At 42.3% G+C, this 5954-nt stretch overlaps 1 pseudogene; it reads right to left on the bottom strand.

Annotated features, from left to right (window-relative positions):
• Positions 1–4608: 4608 nt before the first annotated feature.
• On the bottom strand, positions 4609–5376 carry LOC120288694 (annotated as a pseudogene).
• Between the last annotated feature and the right edge of the window lie 578 nt (positions 5377–5954).

The following is a 5954-nucleotide window of genomic DNA, read 5'->3' as shown; positions in this document are numbered from 1 at the left end:
TACTATAAAATAAAAAGAGCCCCTTCCTCCTCCTCCTCCTTTTTTAATTTATTTATTTTTATTTGTTCCCCCTTTTTTTTTAATTTCCACAGAGAGAGAAAGAAAGAGAGTAGGGTGATGATTGCATCACCCGACGTGGACCCCCTTCGTGCTCAACAAGCCGTCGTATCCGGACACGTGGGTGACAGGCCAACCTTCTAGTCATCTTCGCCACCCTTCCTTATTTTTTCATTTTCCGGTTTCTTTTTCTTTTTCTTTTCTCTTTTTTGTTTCCTTCGAATGACCGTTTTGGTGTGTTTTTTTCTCGGAGCGTGGTTTTCCTCGGTAGGGCCCAGGCGGCCGGCCCGCCCGGCCCGGGAGATTGAGCGGGCGGGTTTTGGTGAAGGGCTGGACCGGGCCGAGGCTCTCCGGCTCCACCTGCCCGAGAAGAACCGTGCGTAGCGTTTAGTCTAATTTAAACTGATAAAAGACGAAAGTAACTTGCGTTGGATTATCTGAAGTTTAATTTAAATTTAGGAAAATTCTAAATAAAGGCTTAAAATGCCCATTATTTTTTTCCAATAAGAGCCTGAAATAGAGATTATTTTGAATAAGAGCTTGAAGTACCAATATTTTCTTAAATAAAGGCATAGAGTGAACATTATTTTAAATAAAGGCTTGAAATGCATATATCAATTTTAAAGAAAGGCCTAAATTCATCAAATGTGAACAGAAATTTTGTCTATTCATTTTTTTTCTTTAAAAAACGAAAAAAATAAAGAAAAAAAGAAAAACACAAGCAAGAGAGTGCTCACCCCACTTGTGGGCTGCGCCCCATCGCCAATCGAGCGGTGGCGAAGGCCGATGGAGGTGCCAACGCTTGGGGGATGGTCGGTGACTTGGTTGACCAGAGGTGAGGGCCTATCGACCCTCGCCAGAGGTAGGAGAGGGCAGCGACTCTCACCAAGATCTAGGTGAGGATTGCTTGCCCTTGCCCGATTTGACTGAGGGTCATCGGCTGTCATGCAAGCCTAGCGGCCCTCGTCCAATGCCATCGACCTCTAGGGACTTCAGGTGGAGGCAACCCTCACTGCGTTGGGTGAGAGCAGCCCTCGTTAGATCCGATGAGGGCAACCTTCATGTGGGCGGGCAAGGGTGACCTTCACCAACTATCCTCGGTTATGTCCAAAGAAGGGAAGAGGAAAAAAGAGGAAAAAATGAGAAAATAAAAAATATAGTTACAATTTTTTAACCAAAATAACCCTTCTTCGATGGTCGGAAAAGTCACTATTAGCTAAAAGCCCTTATTTGAGACGATTTAGTTACTTAGGACCTTATTTAAAATAATTTGGTTACTTCATGCTCTTATTTAAAACAATGTTTACTATAAACCTTTATTTGAGAAAACTATCACACTTTAGGTCTCTTTTTGAAATTTTCCCCTTACCCTTTGGACAATCAATAAGTTGTACCCATTCAAAGGAAAGAAAGAGAGCTTGGATTTCTTCGGTTGGCGAGCATTTTCTCAAATGATGAAAGTAGGTATATTCTTGAACCCCCCTTCACACACACACAAAAAAAGAAATAGACATTATTTCTAATTATAATTTCCTCCATTAGTTGTGTTGTGCTCCTCAACTTAGGATTTAGACCAAGGCTCTAATTATGTCATGGAAAATGTATGATTGGAAAAATGTTTTCATAAAAACGATTACTTGGGTCACTCCAAAAAATGAATAAATGCAAAATATTTTCATTATTCACGAAAAAGTCTAACTGAGAGGAGGGTCACATTTTTTCCACTCTCTCAAGTTAATACACTCCACATTATGGTGTTTTCGCCTTATGGTCCCATGGGTGCCACTTTCGGGTGGTGATTCCAGTTAAATGTGGAGCCCATTTTGTGTCCCACTTTTTAAATGGTTCTTTCTTTTTCTTCTCATCTCTCTATTCTCTCTTTTGCTTGTTCCATCGATAGTTTCTAGGCGTCCTTAAAATTTCAACGTTGGATAAGGCGATTGATGGTGAAGAGGTAGCGTTGAGTTGAAACTAAGCTCAATCTACTTGGTGAGGATGGTTCGTAATGAGAAGAGCGATGAGAAATATGAATTGTCCAGTGAGCACCGACAATTCCTACACAAGCTACTCATATTCAACCCAATCCAATTCTTCTGATCATACACCTTCTCATTTTAGCTGTGCATCATAATATTGGAGTCCTTATACCTCTCCCATAGTACCTCACACGCCAAGGCAGCAAACATAGCATCACCATCCATCCACCACAAGAACTCCATCTTGGGATGTGACCACAACAGTTTTCTAATCAAACGCAATTTAGTAAAAAACCTTGGAATCTCCGTGTTTAAGAATGCCCTATCATGAAAGATCTCAATATCGTGCAACCCTCAATAATCCATTTTATTCTTAATCGAATTTAACGAGTAATGATCACCGATGGGTTTCTCGCACGGCTTCAGAGATGAACTTGTTACGAACAACGCTATGCTTGTTAGGCCCGATGATATTGGAATGATATGAGTGTTCCACAGCCACTCAACTCTTTTCTTGTCCAGTCGAATATCCTCGGGCCGAGGTTTCTTGTCTTCGCTTTCCTCAATGAGGATCTTCCACATGTCGAACGTCTTGTAGCCGTTTGACGACGACGACTGAGCGGACCTGGACTGAGCCCCCGGTAGGGCCATAAGGACCTCCTCAAGGACGCGATGGGGCTCCACGTGCTTTCGCAAGTTAGAAGTGGTCGCAGAGGTCATTAAAGTTTCGCTCCAACATGCCGACCTTGCTGGCATTGATGGTGCTGCGAAGAACGATGATGGTCATAGGATGGTCCCTTTACCGTGTCGCACCTCCCGCCAGATTTGGTAGCTCCGGCAAGCTCCCAAGCACTCGTCAAGCATTCTCACCAGTCCCGAAATTCAGAATCGATGTCACTAGAGCTAACGTGTAACATCCGGTCAGATTGAGGACGAGACTTCAGGATCTAGAAGCGAATGATGTTGCCGACAGAGTGCTCGACAACTGTGGGTCGAGGTCGCGAGAGGCAGTGAAGTGAGCGAATGGTGTGGTCGATGGGACCTTTGGGGCGGGGTGCGTAGAGGAGGACATAGGTGGAGAATACAACAAGAATTGAAAGAAGATGACGAACAAGCAAGAGAGAGAATAAGGTCAAAATGGAGCCCTCGTTTAACTTGAATGATGATTTGAGCATAATTTGCTTAAAAGAAAAGGTTCGCAAGAGATGATATAGTCAAAATATTGTGATGGGGAGTGAAGTAGGAAAAAAAGTGGGCGGAAAAAACGTGGTTCTAAAAATATCTTTAATTAACTAAATATCTTAAGTGATTATTTTTAAGAAAATATTTTTAATATCATTTATTTTTTATAAAACAAATGGGACGTGATACAAATTAGGTTTTCATTATTACAAGGGTGCATCAATTCATAAGATAGTGCAAAAAAGCCAACTTCACCAAGTTTTGCGCAATAGTACCTATAAAATCAATATCGCAACGATTTGAGTATCTCAAATAACACAACTCAAAATTTTATATTGAATAGGGAAACTTTATAACTCTATCTATAAGTGTGGAGACTCGAGTCTTCCATAAATTCACCGCCAGAACATCTCTTCTCGGGAATCGGCCCCTCGCATGAATCTAGTTGGATCGTCACGGATGTAGCCAAGATCGACGCATCCCGGGCTCCAATATGAACTGGAACGGCATTCGTTCTGCTTGAAGAAAGAATGAGTGCGGCTAATTTCGACAATTCGTCTCGATTTCGGTCGCTCTAAACACAATCGTGCAACAGAAAAACGGGCCGCCGCATGTCGATTTCGAAACGACCGCGACCCGTCACCGCACTCTTCTTAATTCGAAATGGCATTTCTCGCGACATCATAAAAACCCGGCCGTGGAGAAAATGCACGAACCGGCGGAACCAAGGCGGGTGAGTTTATCAAAAGCCCGCCATAAAATAATAATAAAAAAAGACCGGAGGATCCATGTGACACGCACTTGACGGCGAGTTATGGGGGACACGTGTAGCGGCGGCGGGGACCACACAGGGCAGGCGCGATGTCGCGAGGACGAGACACGTGGAACTATAGTGATCACCCATCTCATTGTTTGTCTTTTTTTATTTGGCCTTTTGGGAGGAATTTTATAAAATATGTCGCCTTATGGGGACGCATGTTCGCGAATAGAGCGGCAACCGTGCGATTCGTGACAATGAGGTATCGCCTAAACCACGCTTGGGCCCTGTTCATTGACCTAACACTAACGGTCCGCAACAGAACCGGCTCGGGTCGTGGAGAAAGACGTGTCGTGAGAAAACCTGGTCCAGCACAGTCGGGTTGGAGCCGAGCCCGGCCCGATCCCATTATGGTGGCGGGGTTGAGCAAAAGTTTAGACCTTTCCCGAGTTAGGACCTTTCCCGGCCTTTAAATGTCGTTTTGTTTTTGTTAAGTTTGCTGGAAAGCGAAAATCGTGAAATTGCTATAGAAAGGCAATAGTCTAGCGATTGGATATTGAAATAATGGGTTGATAGCAATCTATAAAATGATTTCAGTAGGCAAGCGAGTGATCCAAGATACTTGTTAAACAGCAACTAAATAAAAAGATATTCCCCAAATCTCCAACTCTCAACGATCCCTCCACTTAGCACCAATTGAGAAATCCCTTCATTTGTTACCATCCTACAGCCTCTAAGGGACAAACGCTGAATAGGCGCACTCCCTTGACCAAGAGTCGACATGCCACTATCTGTTATATATGCTCCGGCTAGATCCAACGTGTTCAGGGTTTTAAGAGACGATAGGGAATAAAAGCTCGAATTTGCTATGTTCCGGCAGCCAGAGAGGTCAAGAACCTCCAAGTTACTAAAGAATGCCAACTTCTTAATTGTCTCGCTGGTTATGAGATTGGACGATAGAATTCTCAGTTCAGTCAAAGAACACGGGCCCTCAGCCAGATCATGGAAAGCCAAACCGGACAAAGACTGGGAGCTGCGCACCTCAAACTTCTTCAAGTTCTTGCAAGAACGAAGAAGTGATGCGAAACTAGCATTACTGACTTTTGAAAAGCCAAAGAGCTGTATAGATTCTAGGCCCTTGCAGCCCTCAGAGAGTAGGAAAATGCCCATGTCATCGACTCTTTTAAAAGATGTAAGGCAATGTTGTCTATTCCGTGAAAGAGAAAGGCTTTTCAATTGATCGCAAGAGCCCAAAGACTAAATCCCAGCATTGGTCAAATCACCATGCAGTAGTGGGTCTTTCCATGGACTATCTTGGAGCTCCAGCTCCAACTCCAACAAACAAGGCATGGACTCAGCAATGGTGGTGACAAGCTTGTTTGATATGGTTTTTGTTGGATGCATGCCCTAATGCTACTATGTAATAATTACATGTTAGGAATTTCAGTTGTACTATCATTATTATTATTATTATTTAATTAATGGCATGACGTATTCATTTATTTGTTCAATTATTTTATATTTATGAATGATTCCATAAGATCAGTTGCAACTAGACCTATTCTTAAGACGTTAAGAATATACGTGATAGGTTCATAATTAAGCTGAATCTTTAAACCGTTCATGGTCAATGGATTATTAAGTGGATATTTATAATCCTGTTGAGACCGGTGTGTTCTTAACTTCACCATTAAGTATTGGATACTTAAGGGAATTATGAATAACATGTCATTGGGTATTATGATGCCTGAGTTAGAACGTATTAGACAAGTTCACTAAACGTGACACATATAGAATGATTATTGACATTGAAGCTTTTAGTGTGGTCAATGTCTAATTGTCCATGCTTTGGTCTTGTGTAAATAATCCTTAGACCTAAGGCATGATGTTAACTTGTGTGTCGAACAACTATGGTTCACAGGTGCACGTAATACTAGGTCGTTGATCCGTCTTTATACTTGATGGTCATAGTTTGTTTATAT

Source organism: Eucalyptus grandis, chromosome 10, assembly GCF_016545825.1.
Source record: "Eucalyptus grandis isolate ANBG69807.140 chromosome 10, ASM1654582v1, whole genome shotgun sequence".
NCBI classification, from domain to species: Eukaryota; Viridiplantae; Streptophyta; class Magnoliopsida; order Myrtales; family Myrtaceae; genus Eucalyptus; species Eucalyptus grandis.
Note: the sequence above shows the minus strand (reverse complement) of the source record. Positions and strands in the feature narration are given on the sequence as shown.